Source organism: Falco cherrug, chromosome 7 (genome assembly GCF_023634085.1).
Source record: "Falco cherrug isolate bFalChe1 chromosome 7, bFalChe1.pri, whole genome shotgun sequence".
Classification (NCBI taxonomy): domain Eukaryota; kingdom Metazoa; phylum Chordata; class Aves; order Falconiformes; family Falconidae; genus Falco; species Falco cherrug.
The window spans coordinates 20,472,404-20,496,912 of NC_073703.1; the positions used below are offsets into that span (position 1 = coordinate 20,472,404).

The window sequence follows — 24,509 nt, forward strand, 5'->3', positions numbered from 1 at the left end:
CTTGAAATTGGAAAAAAAACAGGATTTCTATGTAACACTGCTCCAGTCCTCTGAAGTGAAGAGAGTCATGATTTGCTGGATCCAGAGGCACTTCACAAACAAATATTTCTAGTGAGTCAACAGGTGATTTCTTCTTCTTGGTGTAAGATTCCCTCTCTACTCCTCGTTGCTCAGCTCCCTCCTTGATAATGCAGAGCTGGGTCAAACTTCTGTGTCGCTCCAAGTGTGTCTTTCAACTTCTGACTGGGGGGGAAAGAAGTGTTCCTGAGAGCCTGGGGGGTCAGTGCTGTATCCTTCCTTAGTCTCCTTGGGATTCAGTAACTTTATCCTGCTGAGACAAGCAAATGCTGATTTTTGTTGTACAGTGCACCACTAAAGCTCCATCAGTGTTGTCAAGATCAGTGATTAAGGGGCCAAGTTACTGAGGGTTCTCAATAAAAATGTTTTGCCTTCTATAATGGTTTTGCTTTATTTTTCTAAAGTTTCCTTGCCCCAGCTCAATGCTGAGAGAAAAAGAAAATCTCCAGAAAACACATGCTGCATTTCTATGTGGCAGTAAAAAGGAGTATGCATAGGGGAACCAATCTCTTCTGCTCCTAGAAACAGGACTACTGGCTTACAGCTGGAACATGTTCTAATCAGTGCTCATTATAGTTATTAGCTTTCTCCTGAATTCCTTGCATCTAATCCCAGACAGCTGCAGTGAGGGTTTATGATACTTAACACTTACCATATTTTCACCTGTGTAGAAAGATACCTTCACTACTTTCTTCCCATGGAGAGAGACCAATTAAACTAGCCATTAAAAATGGGAAATGGTACACAACTGTGTATGTGGTGATAAAGCCAAATACCCAGTATAATATTCCTGCCTGTGTTTAAAGAACTGCTTTACATATGTACTTGACTCACAAGCTGAAGAGCATTCTAGTGGGAGCAAAACAAGCTCCCTTACAGTTTTTCATTTAATATGCACAGTGATCTGAGGGGATGGGGAGGGGAAGGGTGTTAGCTTCTTTTGGCAACACACATACTATTGTGTGCTTATCTACCACCAAATGATCTTTTCAGCCCTATTTTTGCAACCTATAGGTCAACCTAAGCGGTTTACTGGCCTTAATTTGATATACCTGCCTTGTTTTGCAAGGCCTCTTTGCTGTGTTTACTCTTTTCTCCATCTACTTCTCAGTCTCCTTTCTCCCCCACTTCAAGTATCTGTACCCTTTGGCAGTTTCGACACAATTACCACCCAAGTTTTGCTTCCCTGAAATTGTTCAGTACCTCCTATTTTCCTCAAATATCCAATACAATCTATCTGCTATTAAATTGGTTCTGAAAAGATGTAGCGCTCTACCCTGTAGAAGTCATTTTCAGATGTAAGTGGAACATGAGCATAGCAATGCAATTTACTGTCAGGCCAGACTAGAGCATGTATGGCCCTGCAGCTTGCTGCTCTGCTGTCGAGCTGTGCTTTCAATGCACTGCTGACTTAAGCTATTCCATATGTTAGCCCTACACATGCATAATCAATGCTGTAAAAAGCCATGCAACCCTTGTTCAGATGTACGTTCAGAAAGTTACTCGGTACAACTGTAACTGAGATCATAGTACTTTTCAACAGAACTGCATCAGAAAAGTCATGATTGCAGGGCTCAATACTAATTATACCAGTCTCTTTTCTGATAAGCAGATAAAATGGAAAAAATCTAACTTTAATTTCTTCAAAACAATTTTAGCACCAAACTAATAGTATTTCTCAGCAGGCTTTCATTACAAAAGACTTAATAGACTCCCATCTGCTAAGTCAGCCAAGAATTGTGACTGATCCTAGACTGGGAACTAGAATTTTTAATAAGCAGATAACAGAACATGAGCCTGCCATTCCTATGTCAGACTTTGCAGTCATTTGATTTCCCCGAGGCCAAACTGCATTAGCTTAGTGTTCATTTTTTAGTAGATCTGACTCTACAGACCACAAAAATTCTTCCTGCGCTGCTCCCCAAGCACAAGGCAGGATAACCTGCCAGCTCTTCTAAAAGTAGGTGTAAATGGGATCCTTACTCTCACCCTGATCCCCCTCTAACTCACAGTAGACTAAGCACACAGACACTGATGTCAGGAGTGCAGGATCTCTAATGAAGGAAAGGCAGAAGGGCATATAGCAAGTGAGGACTGGGGATGGTGGTCCTGCATACGTAGAGAGAGCCGGTGTTAACGCCGATCTTTTAGCATCTGTACATGGAAACTGCAAGACTGTGTCCTACAATCAGAATTACCATAACACAATTAAATTAGGATCATGTTGTGCCATCCTGAGCAGCATCTCACTTATTAAAATTGAGAAGTGTTTCTCTGAGTAAGGCTGGCACACCCTGGCACTGTTAGACAGGCCTGTAAAAAAAAATGTCTAGCCCTTTTCTCTAAAGCTTTTGAATTTAATACAAAAAAACTCTACAAAACCACAACCCGTTCTTCCAGGGAAGGGAAAGACCCAGGATAGAAGTTTCATTTCTTAATTAGGACATAAGCAGAACTGGTACTTTTCTGTCCAGGATGTTAGATCTGCCTGTGCAGTAAATACATGCAAATATAGTCAAATGCGTGCTCAGCAGGTCCCAAAATGCCTAGGTGTTTTTTGTATTCTTGGATTTTTGTGGCAGTAGATGATTCATGGGTGCTGTTTGGACCTGCAAGTCTCAGAGATGCCAGATTTCATCATTCCCACATTCCAACCCAACCCACCCCACCCCACCCCCCAAAAAAAAGAAACCCCAACAAAACCACAAAAAAAAGCAAAAAAACAACCACTTTTTGGAGGGGGGAAAAAACCATCACCAAAGACACCAGAGAAATCAAGATGTGTGGTAGTGGTAAACTCTAGTCTCTGTCACTGGGCATGTCGCTTGGAGTTGGTTTGTTATTCATAAACCAGTGAAATGGCTTCATTCCCCTATTTGTGAAAATACGCCGTAAGGAATACTTTCAAGTAAAGAACAAAAGTTACTAGCTTTTAGCTGTTTAGATCTGATTTTTCTACTGTGAAAGCTGAGATGGAAAACTGGACTGAGGCCTAGTTTGTGTCCAGAACTCCAAAATCTGAGTCCCACCAGCCTAAGCTAGCAGTTAAGCTGGTCTTGTGAATGGCACTTCTGCCTTTTGCAGGGTATGCTAGCTATCCTCTCTCAGCAAGTTTTCTGCATGCGAATTAGAGAAGACACTGCATTTATGGGGAGTTTATTTCTTTCTATGAGTTGTCATGCATAAACAATAATGTATTAAGATTATTTGCAGGAGGGCCTGACTGAAAATAGTAAAAAGCCATTTAGAAAATAAACTTCAATAAATAGGGTATATATGAATATACCTGAAATGTTTTGTCAGTGCAGTTGATGATTTGGGACACTTCCAAGAAGTCTAAAGCTTAACTATATATGAATTTCCAGTTTCTGTTGGCTCTTGCTAAATGCCCTAAGCAATCCTTCCCGTTTCTTCTTTCTTCCAAAAGAATCTTCATCCCAACCCACAAGAGGAATGAGAGGACTAACAGAAGCTAAACAAGTCTTAAATGAGCTCTTTTGCTATTTAAGATGCTTCAACTCTCACATACTTGACCTCTTCTAGACAGTGATCTAAAAATAAGAGTTGCAAACATAAAATGTGGATAGAATTAACACCAACTTGCTATTTAGATTTTCCACCTTTTTCCTTCATTTAAAATTAAAATCAAGCAAATTTCAAATAAGAAAATACATTTTAAAGCAGCATGGTTTGCAGCGAGCAGAAACAGGCTTTAGAAATGCTTTTTTTTTTGTCCTGTGAAGTTCCATTCAAAACTACCTTATTTTAATCTGACTCTTTCTCTTTTCTGAGTGCCTTTAGACAATGTTGAGTCTGTCAATTTTTTTTACAAAAACTGTCTTTAGAAGTCTTTCAATATTTTTTCCTTGGCCTCTTCTCTCAAGACCAGTTTCTCATCTCCCTGCTGGGCAGATGTAAGGCTGGGGCTCCCTCCAGTGCAAAGGAACATAAGTATTTTACACCCTCTAAAAAGACAAGCCAGAAAACCACCAAACACACCTTTTGAAGAGAAGAGATGGTTTATGCCCTCCAGTGCCTCCACCTCATACGATAACTGCTGCTGAGTTTGGTAGCTCAGCTGCAGAGGTGATCTCAGCACATCCACACAACGCTCATACAACACTGACCACGTGTCCAACATACGTAATCCCTTGTTTTCAGTAAGGACCAAAATAAAGTAGGAAGTTACAAATTAAAAACATCAACAAAAGTTATTTCATTTTGTTAATTGTAGCAGCAACACATTAAGTTCCAGATTCATGATCTTCCTTTTAACTACTCGCCCTCACACAGTGAACATACGTTTTATAATGTTATGATTACACATTTTGTTATACCACCTGCCTTCTGATTTGTTCACAGCATAGCTGGGATAGTCCAGGAGGAAAAAACAACTGAAGGCAACTATAAATTTGGTGCCAGTGTTTTGGAGCTTCAACTTCTCACCTAAGTATTATTTTAATATGCTTAACATAATCAAGACACAGAACTAGAAGACAGCAAGAGATTTGCATGGGAAGCAAAGAGAAAGAATGATCTTTAAAGAAATGAGGGAAACGTGTGGGGGAAGTGAAAGTGAGCAGCATGTAAAAATAGATGGCATTAAAATGCATGACTCGCTAGTTATCTCAGGAGTAGCCACTAGGGTCTTCCTGTGTAGATAAGGCAAAAAAAAAAAAAAAATCTTTTACTGGTTACTCAACTGTGTCTACTCTGAATCTGAGGTAGTCACAAAAGATATTACTTTGAAAAAAATCACTGAACAGGCAAACAGGAAAGAAAATTATATATCCATTATTACTCACCATTATGCTCATTTTATTAGTTTAACAACTGACAGTAGAGTGAGAAACTGAAGTTCTGAGATAAAAACGAATGCTTCTGTATGCCAGGATTATTTCAGTTGCAGTCTTGCAGAAATTCTGTTTAAAGCTACAACAGCCACAGTATACTAGATACCTCAACAGCCCAGGATTTCCAAAATACACATCCCTGTACCCTAAAAGTGTCCTGAGTTACTACCCTCCTTTTTTTTTGGAGGGTTTGTCAGCAAGCAATTTGTCAGCAAGCAAGTTGCATTCTGAGTAGAACATGAAATGCATATGCATATATTGAAGGAATGAACAGCATATATTGACCAGCCATATCTAATGAATACCTCCTTCTCCTCACCCTGAAACCAAAGAGAAATAGTAAATAATTTGCAATGGAATGTCTTTTGCTCCTGTTAAACCAAATCAACATGATCCCTCAGTATATTCGAAATGTTTCATTACGTCACATGAAAGTGAAATCTTTACATCTACTTTTCTATAGGTCCGACAACCTAACTGTTTTTCATATTTTCAAAAGACTGTACATTCTGAGCTGTGTTCTTGCATTTCTTTTCATGGTATGTAACATTTGCTCTGTTTGGCTTAATCTAATAAGCCTTTCAAATGAAATAATTATCTTGTAAATGGCATTCTAAAAGTGTTCTATAATTGGAACCCACCACAGAAATTAAAAGTAGAACAGAGACAAAGATATGCTAAAGACAGTGTAAAATCCTATGGCGTTGCAGAAATAGTATTTTTGAATGTATATCCCAAATGAATGTAGCTTTTATAATTAGAAAGATTAGCTATTTCCTGCTGAAGTAATAAAAGTATGTGTAATCACATATTTAATTATAATTTATTGTTGATGTGGCTTAATCATTCTTCAGGGTTTAATTCCACAGCTCAAAGAGGGATACTAAACCGGTAGTGCCACATCCATATACTAGCCTGAGTAAAGATTTCAGGACTAGTATTAGTTTTGCAGTTATGCCTGCTATGCAGAAAAACCCACCAGAAATATAACCTCATTACAGGCATCTTAAACTGAGGGAGGGACAGGAACAGAATATTTTTATTCAACAGAACAAGAGGAGCCTTGAAAATTACGGCAATCGTGTTTTATGAGCTATTCTTGTGACCACCCTGCTCCAAGAGATCAGTTCTAAGCAATGGAAGTGTGTCCCTTGTGTCTTACCTGCACACAAATGCTCCATTGACAGCTATGCAGAGTATCTCCTCATGATTATCCTAAGTATTTCCTAATCCACTGGGAATAAGGGAAAGTATAGGATGTATAGGAATAAGGGAAGGAAATACAGGAATAAGGGAAAAGTAAAGTACATATTAACATTATCATGCACGAAGAATATATGCCAATTCAATTAAAACACATTCTAGCCACTGTGAGATGACTCATAATCCATCCAGAGCTCTGCTAGAATTTTTTTTTGGCTGTCTTAAAATGGATTATACAAAGTTGTAAAATACTTTGCAGAATACTTTTCTGCTGACCATGTAGGCTACTCAGAAGTCTGGCAATCTTTCTATCTCCTGCTAATTTGTAGGCTTTTTATGTTCATCTTGCAGTTTCCTGGGTCATATTTTTATCTCGATAACAAGGTCAGTTCCCATACTGACTTAGCACTAAATTATAACAGATTGCTATCAGCATAGCATGAGCCAGGGCTAGTTTAGCTATGGAAAGTTGTGTGGCTGTAAATTCAAAGGCGACCAAACAGACACTGAACTTGGAGGCAGCAGAATTTGTGGGAAAACTGCTCAGTTCAGAAGGGCCAGCTATACAGATTTATACTGACAGGATCTGGCCCCACACAACTGACATGCAAAAACATTACCTATTGCAAGTTCTTCAGAATCTTAAGTCTAGCACAGAATTTTCTGTCCACTTAAAACATTTCCTAAAAAACAGCCAACGGAATTAAATTTCCTTCTTCTTATCTCTGCATACCACTATACTTTTGAAAAGATTGTTCATTAGAAAAACCACAGAAAGAAAACTTGGCCCCTACTGGAGATTTGACTACTGCTTTAGTAATAAAATCAAATGATTCCACCTAAAGTGTCTGTTAATAAATGGAATTCTTATGTTCTGTCTACAAGTCAGTGTTTTTGAAGTGGATTGAACAATGACTGGAAGGTGTAGTGTGCACTCAGAAATGTGTTGTACAAGAGTGAGATAAAATTTATTTTGGCTAGGACATGGAAAAAATGTTAATTTACTGTGGCAAATTCCTAGAAGAGGCTTTCAAGTCATCAAACCCGTACAGTGACTAGTGACTTAGGTATAGTCAAAAGGTGAGACAGGATTTGGGGAATTCCTTAAAGGGGAGGGATTAGCACTTCTGACAAGCATAAATTCCAAATTTCCACATTGTTAGAGGGGAAAAAAAATACTGCAAAAAGAGGGTCTGCACAGTAAGAAGAAATGTAAAACCTGCTGGCTCCATGAGATTCTCTTCCACAAGAACACAAATCTGAGCTGTGCATTTGACAGTTTCTTTTTAATAGAAAACTCCCTCTCGTGGTGCAGGCTAGGCAGACTGCCTGCTCTCTGAAGCCTGGTAAGCTGAGATATTCCTTGCACTGAGTTCCAGACTCCTGATCGCATTAAACCAGACCTAAGATTGCTGTCAACTACAATGAAAACAGGTTTGATTGACATGCATTAAGAAAGGGAAGAAAACTAGTTACATTAAAGTGTTAAAGCAAGCTTTGCACTCTGTTGATATCTTATAGACATAAAAACTCCGTGGGTGTTAGCTAAGTTTACACATGTGCAAGGATAATTTTTTGCTCATCACAACTTAAAAACCTTCAGTTTTGGAAACTGGGTGTCAGACACTCAGTTTAACCTTCTCATTTTCTTCAGATGGAAATAAGGCCTCCCTGAGAGGTCACACATCTTATACTTGCTGGTATATTTGTTGTCTCTCGTCTATAAATAGGTATAGGTACTAATATCTACATAGGTGTAAAAAGTAAATTTGTAACTTCATCTCCTTCAGTCCTTGCTCCCACTAGGAAAGACTAAGAATCTCTCTAGGAAAGTTATGGGGCTATTCTAATCTTAACCGTGATTTGGTAAGATCAGTTAGTTCATCAGAGAAGCTGGTATTTTTCTGGTTTTGAGGAATGCCAAGACAGTAATGTCCCAATGAGTCACTGAGAATACTGGCCCTCACACCAAATTATATTTCTAATAAGACCTCAGCATAACAGCGATGCAATTCCTGTCACTCTTTATGCCCGTATTTTTTCCTACAAAATTGAGATCTTGCCATCTAAACATTATCACTCAAGTACTGCAAGTATTTATATAACGGAATACATTTATCTGTTAACAGTATCAGATAACCATAAGGTAGCATTTGTTAATTCAACCTCATCATTAAAAATACATAATAAAAATGTTCCATTTCATCACATGCAGTTCTCCCTAAAATACAGCAACCACACATACTCCTGAGATTTTTGCATCTGAAATCAGTTTTTTTCTTTACAGCTTTTGGAAAACTATGGCTATTTAAAAATTAGCTCTTCAGAGTAGATGCAAATATCATAAAAGCATTGTGGCGACACTTTGTACTTTCAGTAGACACGTGGCTTTTAAGAGCTGTTAGCTGTTGCATATACATTTCCATGCACACAAGAAAGCACATCAGACTCCATGCATGTGAGTAAAATATAGCACTCCTACCCATACAACTGGTTTACACCCCACTCTTGGAGAAAATGTTGTGGTTTCCCTGAACAACTACTGCTAACTCCCATCTGGCTCAACCTGGTTTACACAGAGGCTACTTTATTGTTGTTTTAATATTATGGATTTATGATTTTAACATGTCTTTAACTCTTTTGCTTTTATTGCCATCAACTTTTTTCTTTGAAATAAATGTCCTTACATGAGTTTTAGTCTGTTCCTTCATGCAAGAAGTTGATGTCATATTAAAGAAAAACGTAATAGCAGAGGAAAAAAATGGGGCCATTTTAGCATGCCATTATTTTAAAATTGTCCTTTCACCATTCAGAAGGAAGAGAAATTCTTAAACTTGATAGTAATTTAAAAATACATGGTGTACAAACAACTAATGTTTCAGAACTTACTTGAGTAGCATTTTATGCTTTAGTTTACAGTTTCCCAAGTAAAGATTCTTTGCATTTTTTTTGGCATGAAGCATCTATTCAAATTTTTAACACAATAAAACTGGAAATACCTACAGCAGGCAATTAATAGCAATATGATTTCATATACGTGCTTCCCCAGCCTCATGCAAAAGATGGACTTCTTTTCATGAATGCTAATTTCAGGTTATAGGCAGAGGTAAATAAAGTATACTATTTGAATAATAACGTAGAAGGGAATAGAAGGATGGAATAGGTCTCTTAAATGAAACCCAGAGATTCACCAAAACACTTCAAACTGTACTGTTTAAGAACAATAAGCCAAACATCCTCCACCAAGAGCATCCATTCAAGGAACGGTTGGATGGCTGGAGGTGAAGGTGGTTAGAATATTCAGGCTGTCAATTCCCAGCAGTGGTGGAGATGGGTCATCCAGAAAGGCCTGACTTGTAAAAGAAAATGGAGATGCTTCACTTCTTCACAACTCCGGGTTTAACTGGCAGGCTAGCAGTTCAGGCCAAAATGTTTACACTGGAATTTTACAGCTTCCTGATTCTCAATGTGTACTAACTCTTCAAAATTGCTTCTTTTTATCACTGTTGACCTTGAAGTCCTGTGAATGGTTTCATAGGCACTCACTTAACATTATCATAGGAAAAAATGAAATTTTCTTTAAAAGGTTACAGGAAAGGATTGACAACACTTTAATGAGTCAAGCCTCAACAGAAATTAGATTTGCAGGCATTAATTGACACATTCCCCATAAGCAGTACCTACTAAGACATAACAATTAGTTATTGCTAGTACTCTACAGACTTTTAATATTAAAGCTACTCTTCCAGCTGGCTAGCTGGAAACAGGTAGCTCTAATTGGTCAAAAATGAACTGTTAACCACAGTCCAACAAGTATAAAATGATTTATTACATGGCCATTTACTCACATTTCATTGTTTTAAGTCTTCACCATTAAAAAAGAAAAAAAAAGGGGGGGGGGAGAGGGGAGGAGGAAGAAATACAGCAATTCCTGTTAGGTGTTTACTGTATTCAGACCATTTTTCTGGTGGAAATACAGTCAAGAATAGATATCCCTGAGTATTATAGGCAGTGTAACTACAGAAGAGTAGTCTGGAAATTGCATGAAGTTCTTCTCAGTTATGAAACCTCTAAAATATTGCTGAAAGCCATTAACACCCTCCCCATTCAACCAACATAAGAGGATTGGGTTGCATTTTTGACCTTTTAGCGGAACATTGTCTTTTTCAAACTCACAAAATACTTGTGCTGCTGGCAGATTTAGTAAATAAATTTTAAAATCTTTTGAAATAATAAAATAAGGGTAAAGACTATTGTGTTAATTCTTGTCAAGATAAAATAGTCTGCCTTTGTTAAGCAGAATTAGCAAATTGCAAGGTTAAATTATGAGACATTTTACAAAATAAAGATTTAATAAGAGTAATAGATCATGAAAATAATCAGAGGTTTTTGTTAGCAATGAATTATGTCATGGGATTTTGTGACTCCAACCTTTGAAAAAATACCTGTAGCTAGCAGCTGGTTTGTGTTTTAGCCACGCAGGTCTGTAGTGGATGATCACCTCATTTGAAAAGCAAGATTAGGAAGATTTTTCCCCTCTGTCTCTAAGGTATAAATTGCACATCAGTAAAATCCTCTTCAATTTATAACAACTGGTTAGGAGATAAATACTCTGTCAATCACTTTAGCAGATACTCAAGATGTCTTGAAACTGTTAAACCCACCAGCTTTTCCGTCATCTGTCAGCAGAAAATTTGTATATATACCTCTTATGGAAATACGACCTTTCCTCCTAAATAAGTATTTTGAATGTAAAATCGTTTAGATGTGCGCTGAATAATACTGTTACAGCTCAGTAGGTTTATACGCAAGCAGTTATTGAAAACAAAGCACTGACCACAATGCTTTAAACTATTATTTTGTATTAGCATTCGAGACACACAGTGAGCTGACATAGACACTGCTGTGCTAGCTGCTATGTGAGCACGTGAAGGATGTGTACTCTAAACTAAGAAGTCTGCAACTGAAATGGATATTGACAAATGAATTATTGTTACCTTCTGTTGTCAGCTCTCCATTCCTCACGGCTATGGGGACTAGGACATGCTGCATAAAGGGAAAACAAATGATACTTTGGCATCTGCACCTGAATTGATTTCCACAAAGTCACTGCAAGTCCAGCAGGGCCACCTCTAAGGGCCACCTTAACACCACGCTCACTGCTTTAAAGCAGGTTCAAGAAGAAGAATGCATGCTGGACCTCAGTTAGTATATCTGGCAGAACTAAGCCCCTTATCTCTGGTATTGCAAAGCTTACCTGAAAGACTTTCAGCTGTTGTAGAGCAAAGTATGTACACAATCATTTAGTCCTGAGAATGGGATTAGTTCATCAGTGTATAAGACCCATATCCTTAAAATATGAAGCTGTCTGTCTGATTTCAGAAATGCATGTTTACCATTCATTGAGGACCCAGGCTAAAGTACCCTAAGTATGTGAACCAGTCCTACATTTCCTAGTTCCCAAATTAGCAGCATAGCCCTCAATATCTTATTTCTATTAAGGTACAAGCCATAGGTTGGAAAATATGTAAGTAAATAGAACATTTAAAATTGCAAGACCAGACAATCTTACAGGAGACAAAGCATACACAGTGAACGAGACCTACCTTGAAATGTCTCCTAGGTAAAACAGAATAAAACTGGCATCTTCCTTCTGCACAAGAAATCTCACTTATTTCTGAGATTCATTTGAAGTCGATTTTAAAAATGAAGAATTTGACAGCAATCCTGTCTTTTTCCTGAGAAAAAGTGATGTGCTAAGCAAAAAGCAGTTAAGAGTCCCTAACTCACAGAAACAGGGAGACTGTCCTGGCAAAGTTTCACTGGCTATTTCTCCATTCTCACCTTCCCTCAGCATCTGCTTTTGGCCACTCGGGGTGACGGGATACTGGGCCTGGTAATTTTTCCTCTGCGCCAGCACAGCACGTTACCCAAGTCAAACTCTGGCACTGAACAGCTGTAAGATAGGCCTGCTCTTTCAGATAACCCACAGTGATATATGTGGAGGCATGTACTAGTTCTACATATCTATTTCTATTCACACAAATTCAGGAATTATGACTAGTACTATTTTTAAAAATAAATTATTTATATAAATTTGAATTTTGTTGATATAAAATTAGAATTCATATGCTTCCGTTTTCCAAATATTTAGATCAACACTACAGAGAAGCCAATCTCTTATCTGTAGAGATCCACAATTTAGATTAAAGAGGGTTTTGTCCGCAGAAGATAGTTAATTATCACTCAAAATATTCATTAAAATTCAAAAATGCCAAATACAAAAAACATCACTGCTGTCATCAGGACATAACAGATTAATTCACTGCACAAAATTGGCTAATAAATCAGGAGGTCAAATTATTTGGATGAAAAATCGTACCAAAGATGAAATTATTAAACTGAGGCACTTCTGAGGAAGGAAGCATTCCACAAAATTCTGGTATCTCTAAAGAAAGATGTAATAGATCTTTACAGCATCAAGCTGTTGAAAGCAATCTTTCTGAAATGCAATTTTTTTTTATAAACAGGTAAGAACAGCGTTGCTTTCTACAACATTAATACCTCATGAGAAACACAGCACACGCAGCGTTGCCCTTCAATCAAGAGCACTGTGGAACTCGGTTACCAGTACTAAGGCCCTACAGAAGTTAGTGTCAGCTACAGTAATTCCTCCTTGTTGCTCAGTAAAGCACAACACAGAAGAAATCTTTACACTGTTTTGGGATTTCACGTCCTTTTTCATAAGCAGTGTTTCTTTAACACACGTTCTCTCCAAGAAACATTCAACCAGGGAAAAATCAAATGCTTTTCAGGGAGAAGTTCTGCAGCTACTACCATAGTTACAGGTAAACTGCCTTTTCCTTATTAACTAGGATTGACTACATAACCAGAAAAATTGAGCAGGCTTCATTTTTTATTAAAAACAAACTTACTTTTCAGGAGTTTCACAGCAGTACCATTTGCTAGCTTACAGCTAACCTAATTTCATGTCTGCATTAATCTCATCAGTACGTTGGAGTGATCAGAAACCTTTTAAGATATTTTCTGGAGAAAAGCTGTTGGCTTGCCATACAGTCATCTTACACCTTAAAACAGTTATCTTAAAACTGCTCTCTAAAAAAAATTAAAAGATTTCAAGTGCTTGTACTACATCTACATTGAGGATGTCTAGAGTATTTCAGTCTCCAGGCTACTGTACCAACGGCCTTTCAAAAGCACTGTAATTCCATCCTATCAATAGATGACACAGGAATCTAAACAATCTCAGTTCAAATCCTTTCTCATATTCATATTTTCTTCTTTGAATTAATGACTTTGAAAAGGAGAGTATGTTTCTTCCACATTATAAAGACAAAATATAAATGTAGCAGTCTCATTTATTTTATTCTTCTCCTAGCATATTTTTAAACTTCCCCCATCCTTCATTCAATTCCTGTCATTGTCAAATTCATTATTGAGCCATGCAAGTGGGTCTCACATCACAAAATAATTGAATTCTGTGAGTGTAGGAATTACGAATACTACACCCTATCTTTCTTGCTTAAGAGTAGTGTGCTGGTAATCTGTGCTATGGAGTAGATGTTTTTAAATTTCAGACTTCCACATCTTAATTCTATGACACACCTTCCTTTTCTGTACATCTGTTTCTTACAATTTCAACAGTTGTCCAAAACGCTGAATTTATGTCTCTGTCTCAAAATATGATTTTCCCAAACAAGGGCCATCTCTTTTTCTTTTTGCATGATCAAGCTGTGCATGCTGTACAAAACAGGCCTCAAGCCAATGATTTAACATTTGGTACCATGAAGATAATGAGATTCGTTGGCTCAAAGTAAACCATAGCTGTTGCACATCTTGACTATCTCGTGCCTGGCTGCTTAGCTTCGGGATCAAAACCATTCATCTATAACACATCTACGAATTTATAGAATGTTGTAACCGGTGGATAAAATTTGCTCCTGACTCACTTAGAAAATGTGTTTAATTCATTTCTCTTAAGTGGCAAAGCAGCAAATGCGTTCAGGGTATGCTGTCTGTTGCTGAGAGATAGGAATGCCTGAAAGAAATGTTACAACTCGGCTTTCACAGAACAGCTGTCTTTATTTTTTTATCATGTTATTCAGAAGGGTTTCAATTAAAAAAAAAGAAATATTTATGGCTATTACAACTACCACCCTGTAAGAGTATTGTAACCAAAAAGGATTAGCAAGAAGTATTTCTCCAGTGTGTTTAGTTTATCTTTGTAGCTTTGGGTCTGTTCAATTTCATTATTTCCAAGCATATGCCATTTCTGCTTGGCCTTTCATATGGTTACTAAGAAGAAAATATCACTGGGGGAGGAAAAAAAAAATCACCCCACAGTTACATGTTCAAAACCGTAAAGGTGGCAGGGGGAAATAAAAAACAACTCAATTACTTTAAGCTGATTTTAATTTTTTTAATTAGCTTCTTCCCATTTCATGTTTTCCAAATATTTTCCGAACATGTATCCAAATACCCTATTTTTTTCTCTACTTTCTGTGGTAATCTTGCTTAGAATGTCAGCCCTACTCAGTCATAAACACTCCCCTAGACTCTGAAGAAAGACTGGAATTTTACTAGCTAAATAAAATACATGGAAGTACTTTCAGAACATGTACTGTTGAATGAAATTCAAACATAACTGAAAAGAAATTAGAAATAGAAATAAAATTAGAAATATTTACTTAAGATTCAACTGAAATTCCTACTTAATGTTTTAGCCACAGAAGCAAATTTCCATGTACTTGGATTTATAAAATATCCGTAAACATGCACTACTACTGTGGCCTCCTTGCATTATCACTGCAAGGTAGGGTGAGAAAAATGCACTTCCCATTTAATTTTGTTTCTCAGTTTGTATTATCTAAATCCTATTTGTCCTATTTTAAAGCTACGGTCTCTGTGCATGACTGTATGCCTATGATACAATAAGCTGGTGACACCCAGGATAAGGCTTTTGGAGTAGCTCAAGCATAAACGTTGTGCTGTGGCAGCTCACACCCACAGCACCGGGTTTGCCAGCCACGCTAAGCCACTTTTGTACCTCCTTGCTTGGGTTACCCGCACTAGAGAGCCAGAAAATTGTCAGGAATGAATGTGCATGTATATTGAATAGATTGTTGTTCACATACAATGCTTTGATTTGTGCATTATTAACCTGAACTGAAAGAACACCACGGAATACTGTGTGAGAATCAGCTGTCTCACACAATTCATGTATGAAGTTGATCATCCAACATAATACAAATAAAAAATCAGATTGGTTCTATCACATTCCAGTAGACTTCATAAATGCTTTCGGTATTTTCTATTCTGAACAAAAGGGCAGAATTTCTCATCTGCCTTGCAAAGCACAGTAAGAATAACAAAAAATTCTCAGTACTAAAAAAAAAAAAAAGCCAAACCTAGAAATCACAGCATTTCTATTTCATTTGACCAGTTTTTAAACGAGATGATTATTCAAGACAATAAAAGGGAACAATTATACGGTAATAAGAGAACAGCGAAGCTCCATCAGACTCCGTCTCCAGAGTGTACGGATTTTGGAGAGCAAGCATTGGTCTGCAGGAGCAAATTAAACTTCATAAATAGAACCAAGGCCTAGCTATCAAATCGCCTAATGTACTTTGTAGGTGTAATCATTCCAATAGCCAGTGGAAGGAAATTCATACTGACCCTTTTTCCCCATTTGCTAAGCAACATGGAAACTATAGAGTTTGGGCGGGGGGGTGGGGGTGGGGTTCTTGGCAAGGAGTGTGAGGATGGGATGAGGAGACTTAATTGAGCTTATTGTCAGGTAAACAATTCTGATCCTAACTGATACACATTCTGTTATTAATGTTAAAATAATGCAAAACTACCTGCATGCAGAAGTAACCAGTACTTTGAAACAATATGTCTAAAATAGATCAACTGAAAAAGAGGCTCTGTACTTTATCTGCAAGCTATACTATTTAAAAGGAGTCCTTACTATTTTGCTTCCAAACCCTCCCTGAATATTGACATGCATTCTCAAAAGCTTTTCCAGCTTCTTAAATATTGAGGGTAATGTACTATGTCTCTGCATTAACTCAGTTTCAATATTTAGTTAGGATGTTCTTAATTTATTTTACTCATGCAAATACAAATGCTTTTAATTTGAATACTAGCTACAAACAAATCAAAGGAAATAGAATATTCCTTCAGTGTTAATTTTTTTCTAAAAAAAAAAAAAGCTTTTATCTCTTATTTCCTTTAATCCATACATATCTATAGCAAAGACATTTTATTTTTTTTTAAGCTCACGCAGAAGACAGGCATGGTATCTCTTAAAGCTTTGTTATTACTTACAGCTATTAAGTGGTTTAATTGAGTCTTATTGCTGTAATGCCAACCAGGAGACAACACTGACAACAACTAGGGAAGGAGGCTCTGTAACAGTCAGCGTGTGCTCTAATAGTCTGGTTCTGACATTTTTCCTGGCCAATTTTAAGCAGCTGTAGTCATGGTCCTTGCTCTTGCACAGGTTGGCTGGCAGCCGCAACTATTTCTGAGTAGCACTTTATTTTCCATTTTTTAAATTTTTATTATTTGCAAGGGCTACTTGAAAACATGTGCAAGAAGAAAAGAACTGGAGAAGCGTGTTGCTGCTGTAGGAGGTAAGAGAAAGAGCTTGTTTTCCTCTAGCTCATGAGCTTGCAGCTATGACACTAGTTAATACAAACCACAGAAAAATGCATGCTGACAATCAAGAACTTGTTAAATGAGAATCTTCTTATTTAAAAAAAAACGAAATCAAAGCTGCTCCTTTATTTATTGCAGTCATCTATAAATGTTGTACAGTCCTATTGAAGAAACACTCTTGAGGAGAAAAGGGAAAAGTATTTACTGCATTTATAGGCTGCCATGGTATCACTTTAAATGTTACAGTCAGAAATGGTGCTAAGTACACACTGAATACCTTCTATTTCTTTTTTTTTTTCCACATCAAAAGAATTTTTTCATGCTGACACAGCAAAGCTGACAACATGCTACAGTAATCAGTGCTGTAGGTGTCTCAGCCGAACACAAGCAATGCGGGCTTAAGGCGACTGCAGATGCACTGTTCGTAACAGGCTGTCCTAATAACCTCGAGAGCAGCAAACATACAGCACGTCCATCACCTTCTGCCGGGAAACTGCAGCCATAGCATTATGTGGTATGACAGAACACAGGATCAGACTTTGGACAATCAATATAAAAACACACCAAGGAAAAAATGCGTCCTTACTAGTTATTTCAAGATAATGAAAGCACAAACTGCCTCCTTCTCCTAATAACATTTAATTTTTATCTTTGCTAACAATCCGCATCAGGCGCCTATAACATTATGAACTGAGACAGGGAACAAAAGCACACAAGGTAAATTAGGTTATGTTTGAACAACAGTCAGTTTAATGTTATGGGACTAGCAAATTGACCTGCTAACATAGCACACTGCCGGCACACTTTTTTTTTTCCTAGTGGCTGTGTAATTAAAAGTGTCTGTACAAGAAATACGGCATAGTGTCTCTAAGAGAACTATGGAGCTCCAGATGACTGAGGACACTGAAAAGTGGGAAGTCAAAGACATTCCAAGTATTGTCCCATCTTAGAAGGGATTTTACCTCCTAGTTGTACTGGATTTGGATATACTTAAACATGAATTTTCCCCATGCTTTAATTACAGGTCTCATTCAAGCAGTTTCATTACTGCCAGTTTAAATATAGAAGATATTTTAGAAAAGCAAATACAATTCCTTTTCTCAATGTTCGTATCATTTAATCTCAATGACACAAGAATGGATTTCCACATGTGCTGGCACATATAAACACACACACACAGTCTCTGTATCAAAACTTCAGACTGTGCACAAAATTTAACCTTTAAATTTCTTACTCAAGTTTTTGTCTACCAATCTTTTTTCTTTTTAAAATAAGATGCATAGAATTTAATGTAATTAATACTTACTGACTCTAAGCAAAAAAAATGTTTTTCTTGTGAAACCAGGGTATTTTAAATAGTTCTGTAAGAAATTGGGAAGTTTTTACCTAGACACAGAATAGATAAGTGATTTCTACCACTTCTAAATTTCTTAACTTTCACTTCATCTTCAAATCCTGTATCCTCAGTTAAAATTAAAATACTCTACAGGAATGCAAAGAAGAGAAAACTGATGGCAAGCAATCCACAGTCTCTGTGACCAGCTGTTTCTGCCCACATCCATATGAAAAAATATGTAATGTTTTCAGACTCACAGAGCCACATATACCGGTTAGCTGTTTAAACTTCTGAGGATGCAAGGAAAAAAAAATGTTTCATACAATCTCTGAGGGGCACATAGAAAAGCTTTTCATAAGACTTAGTTTCTCAGAAACCCCAAATTATATACTAGAAGATAAAAACCCACATAGTGCCAAAATTTAGAGTAACCTAGACTTCTACGTCCAATGTACTCATTGCAAGGAGGTTTTCTCCACCGACGTTTGTATTTTTGTGTTTAAAATTATCGGGAGGAAAAGAGAAGCTTATATGTGCATTGGTCCACCTAAAATTTACTAGAGTCCTAATTCAGACCCTGTTGATACCTGGGAACATTATTCTATTCCCTTCAATTGACACTGGATTCCTTTTCCACCATACTTACTGCTGTCAGATGTACTCATACACATAGGAGTCCTTTTGGATAGCTTCCTGCATGCCCACAGAGACCCAGACGTATACGTTGACACGCAACATACATGAAAGTGAAAAATGAATGCCCTATCTTTTCTTTCTTTTTAGATAGTGGGCATATGTTCATGGTCAACAGCTACCAAATATAAAGTTTCAGCTTCAGAATAGTTCACATTTCAGCAAAAAGAGAAAAAAATACATTCACCAAGCTCAAAGACTAGTTTTCTACAATTAAAAAAAAAATACAGTCTGCAAAATAGAAGTCTAGAATGAAAGTCCTTCTGAATTTAAGCAGGTTAGGATGTCATGTCAGATTGTTTGCAGAACCAAATTCTAGCCATTTGTAAAAACAAATAGGTTACATTTTTTCAAATAATTATTTTTAAGGATATTTCCTGACATTTTCTGTCAAGCTGATGTTTTTACAAGGTACTAGTGCATCTTTCTTAAGTGCCTGCCTGTATGGGTACATAAGGAATTCTTCCCCAGGTTAGAATGACAAAGGGTTTCTGTTCCCTTTCTGATTTCATAGGGAAGAATCCACTTCCCAGCATCACCTTGCTCCTTTCAATTAGAAAAATCTCTGGGATGCTGGCAATCCCCTTGATTTCTCCTGATCTCTTAGTGGCACTTTATAATCTACATCTTTTAATTATTCTCTCCTATAAGTTTTATGCTGCTACAAAAAAAATAGTTTGTAGTTGCTAGTACAGGCTCAGTCTCTAGATGGTTGTATAAAAAAATGCCTGTATCCAGTTGACTTGTTGCAGAGGACTGAGTCAGTGAAAAAGGTGGTACCTTCCATCCTATTCAGGAACATAAATGTATTCCAGAAGAAAAGTTCAGATCCTTCTTCATAAGACTCCAGTGCTCTGCCAAATTTCTTTCTGTTGTTCAGCCTCAGCAATTACATTTTTCCCAGTTAATTTTCCTGTTTTCTGTATGTGCTGCTAAAGATTTCCTGTGCTTTTCAGACTGCCTGGATGATAGCTATACTCCTTTAACAGAAGTCTAACGCTCTGATCATTCCTCTTTCTTATCAGGATTCTTCTTCATCACACAACTACCGCGCTTACCACTTCCAAGGCCAAGCAAATATTAAGGGCTAAATTGCTAAACCAAAACAAGGCATGGTTTATCAAGACTAAAATGGAGAATTTCTCTATTTTGTTTTCCTTAAGCACAGGATAAAGGATGGCACAATCCCTAATACCAGATGTCCCGTGGTACGCAATATGGTAAGAGTTACCATAATGCTAACGCTTTACCTTGTGTGTTGAGCCCAGTTCCAGTCAGCAGAGCCTTGCCAAGCTGACCAAGGTGCAGGGAGAACAGTTCATGGTTCTCTCCTGAATTGTACAGTCGATACATCTACAGGATGAAATTCTAAGCTACTGTCAATTCCCTTCAAAATTCTTTGCTTCTCTCACATAATCACTAGTAAGCTTCATTTACAGAGTTTTTGTTGGTTTAGGTGGTCTTCGACTTGATCATATAAGCATTATATATGGCTCGGTTTCTCCTTCTTAAATAGCTGCTCCCCTTCCGCAGCGAGGCTGGTATGTACCTCTGCTATGAATGGTGCAGGAGAGGGTACGTTCTTGTAACACCACCTGAAACAACTGCTGTAGTAGGCACTGGGTACACACACAGAGCATACATACCCTCCAAACAGACAAGGGGAACAAAATACAAGAAAGCAGATTAAAACACACTTGTCCAAAGTCTGCTTGATCTTTAGCAAGTCATTACATGACTTTGTTTCTCTATTTCTTCTGTCCTTCTCTAAAGTCATCTGTATATACTGAGAACCAAGTCAAGGGTCTAGATCTTAATCCATCACCACTTTCATTCTTCCAGTGCAAGTTAAAGGCCCCTATCTGATCACTTTGAATAAGCACGGTATTTAAGTGTACTTCACACAAATTGACTTTTAATACTTCTTAATTTTCTTCTATCTATTTTTAAATTTTCTCTGAAGTAATGAAATTTTATATCTATAAATACAAAACCCATTCAATATAGGATCAGAGATAGAAGCAAAAATATCTGGTAGGCATTTCTGTGAATTAATAGAAAATAAATTTTATTTAAGAAGTTATGAAATTATTAAAAAATTTTGTTCACCACGTGACCAAAAAAAAAAATCAATTCTTAAAAGCATAGTTTTTGCAAAACATCAAGAACCTGAGTAATTATGCTTAGTTTTAATTGTGACAACCGTATGAAAAATTAGAAAAATGTATATAAATATACTTTTTATTTGGGATTAATATAGAATACAAATGTATACCTCCAAGAAGCTATTAGCAAAACAAAAGGCTTTCATTCTCCCACTTACATTTTTCTTTAAAAATACTTTTTACATTAAATAGTTTCCCACTGAAATAGTTACTGAAAAATGCTTTTTACCAAAAAGTTCAATTTCAGATGTGAGCAGCTTGCTCTGAATTGCGTAGGCAGTATGAGAACACTGCAGAAGTGTTAGTGTAGAAGTAACATGTAAGTGCATGAATAATGTCTTCTTACTGATTTAACTGTGAAATATGTTCTTTTGGCATTCATAATTAGGGGCAGAGCAGATGGTGAAAGCTTAATATGTCCATTAAAATAAATTATGCTGCCAGTGTTTCTTTAGTCTATAAAACTTTGGTTGGGTTGGCTATTTCAGCTTGATATTTTTTGTTCTCCTCGAAGTAGATCCTGTGCATATGCTGGCGAGTATTTTGTATTGCAACTGCAGCAGAAAAAAAAAAAAAAAAAAACCAACGATGGAGAAGGACGGGGATTTCTATCCAAGACTAACGACAATTTTAAATGGGAGAACACTGATCTAACTTTCTCCTCCCTCTCTAACATTCTTTTCCTTCACTAAAAGAAGGCCTAGTTGTATTCTCCTCTTTCACTTTCAGTGTGTCAAAGCCTCAGAAACAATGCATGTTTCTTTGTTTCCTTCCTTAAATGATCAGCAAAAACAAAGGTCTGTTATATGTACTGCTGAATTGCATCTCTGAAGTGCAGCATGTAAATTTTGTGATTTGCACACGCATTAACTGTTTGTAGGAAGAACTACTGCTATTGTTGACCATAGCTTTTTGCCATGGAACAGATGCCAAGAAAGGCATTTTATTTTTAGTGTGCTTCTACAAGCAGCTACGAGTCACAGCTAATCAGCTGGCCTAATAGCAGAGTGTACCATACCATCTCATGCTGAGCCCTGAGGTTGAGGATTCATCTCAGGATACATTCATAGAAGTCTTTCCCTTGTGAAGAGAAGCATGGGATTACCTGCATTTCTCTCCAGAGTAACCATCACCAACAGAATATGTAGTGCTCATGGTTACCTGCAAGCAAACTTCGTGGCTTGTTTTAGGCAGTAATGGAATTGCTACCAAGACCAATGGGCAAACACTTCAATAAAGCCAGAGCAGAGGTGTTAAAGTAGCACGAAACTGTTTGGCTGGTATATGTTGATTGGAATGTCGTTAAAGCACTGATGGGTCATGGGATTTGAAATGCCCCACTTCCACCATTACCGTGCCAGTGGAAACATATGACAGTGCAGAAAGACTTGATGTTCAGATTGGTGTCTAGGCAAGTATTTGCAAGATCTGAAATATACATTTACTTATTTTTTAAAAGCCAATGATGGATTAAATAAATATCTATTGTATTATATAGAGTATTTATTATACTCTCTATATATACTCTATAGAATATTATTAATATAATAATATTCCAAAACAAATAATAGAAATAATATCAGAATATGAGGTTGTAACGGACTCCTCCCTATACCCAGAGACAACTTAGAAGAACTCAGAACACCTTTAGAATATGCAGTACATTTTTCTGCAAAGAAATCAGTAGGGACTGAAAATGGTCTTGGAACCGGAGCCAGCTGGTAGCCTGGCTCAGGCAGTGGAAAACCAGGGTAATCACCAAGTGCAGCGTTCCCCTGTGCGGTGGGATCCAAGGGCAGCCAAGCTGCAGCGTCTCCTGTTCTGCTGCACCTGAACCAAACTGCGGAACAAGAGGTGGCTTGAGGAAAGAGATATTGATGCTATGTTTGATTTATTCTTGATTTCCAGAAAGACCTTTTAGGGAAGAAATACAGTCAGTCACAGATTGGGACAATTTTTTTTAAAATAGAGTGAAACTGTGAAAGTCAAAATCGGCACAGCTTCACCACAGGATCTTCATTGACACCGTTCTTCAAGCTGAACCCCGTGTCATTGAAAAGAATCTGCAATTTTAGTTTCAGGGTTTTGTTATGTGTAATATAAACAGCAGGCATGTCTGAGATTTAGAGAAGATGGGGTACACTTTAAATGCATAAATGAAGTGAGATATGTCAACTGCCATTTCTACCTTTGAAAACCTTCCTTTGCCATCTGTATGTTTTTTCCACTGCCTGGAGACCTGCTGCTCCTCTTATCTCTTTGCATGCCTGTGTTGTGCCTGATAAAGGATTCTGCTGTGTGAAGTGCAGATTAGTTCACTGCTTGCATTAATAGTAGCCATCACTGGTAACTACATTCTAAAATAACCTTTCCCAGGAAAACCAACTAGGGAACATACTTCTATACACATCACATTAATGTCCTACTTTAATTATAAGATATATTAATATATATACACTATAATTTACTAGATTATATTACATATTCAAAACTGAAATAGCATAGCTGGATATAGATTAAAAATAGTAAAATATGCCCTCCTGAATAAAAGGAAAAAAATAAAAAAATCAAGTGTTGTAACATTTCAACAGACATTGCGCCAATAGAAGTGTAGGAATCAAGAACTGAGGATGGAATAAAGTCCTCAAAAGCAGTTATTTGATTGCTATGAGCAACAACCCTTTTTCTGTACTAGAATCTCCTTACACGAAGAGATAGTTCCATCACTGCAGAATGAGCTTTACGAGATCTCTCTGTTATTGGGAAAACAATAACTAATTAGAGACTGTAACATCTTTCAAAACTTTTTGAATCTCATAGTTAAGACTAATTAAAATTTCCATTCAAAGCCACTTCTTCAGTAAGGGAACAATAGGCAGACAGCATGAGGTTGCAAATTCGAATTTAAACTACTCTTGATTCTGGAAGACAAATGAACAGTAATGGGAAAGGGAAATGTGAGCACCGTATCCCTAAGAGTTCAAGGAAAGGGGACGTAGTCCATTTGTACTGCACAGCCACTGCCTGAGAGTCTGTGCATCTTCTGGAGTTATTTCAAAGAGTAAGAATATTTTAGTGATTAAGGGCTCTATCTTAGATCCCAAGTTGAAAGAGGCTGTTTCCATCTCCATCCTTGACTTCCTTCACAATCTTTAGCAAGTCTTGGCTCCTGTCCATCAATAACCTTCAGATACACAGAGGCAGAGCTTCAGTTTTCAAAAAAAGGGCAAGCAATTTTATACAAATGGGTGTGAAATAGCACAGGAAGCTGGATCTTGGTAAACTTTTTACTATAACTTCGATAGGCCCATTAAATTTTATACTACTGCTAACTGGAAAACTGTAGCAGAGGAACCAAGGCAGAAGCAGCACAAACTCAACTCCTTTTACAGAGGCAGAAGGGACATTGAGCAGTGGGAAGCCAGAATTGCATCTGTACTATACATTAGCCTAGAGTTATAAACAACTTCACTACCAGAGTTACACAGGATCGCT

At 37.2% G+C, this 24,509-nt stretch overlaps 1 protein-coding gene across 5 annotated transcripts in view; it reads right to left on the minus strand.

The window, feature by feature from the left end:
* Window positions 1-24,509, minus strand: part of APBA2 (amyloid beta precursor protein binding family A member 2) — a 106,310-nt gene that overhangs the window by 50,349 nt on the left and 31,452 nt on the right. The window contains exon 2 of one of the 5 annotated variants that reach the window (XM_055716598.1): window positions 11,132-11,180. The exons of the other annotated variants lie outside the window; for them this stretch is intronic. The gene's annotated coding sequence lies outside the window, so the exon portion shown is untranslated. The remainder of the gene's footprint in view (window positions 1-11,131; window positions 11,181-24,509) is intronic. 5 annotated transcript variants of the gene reach the window in all.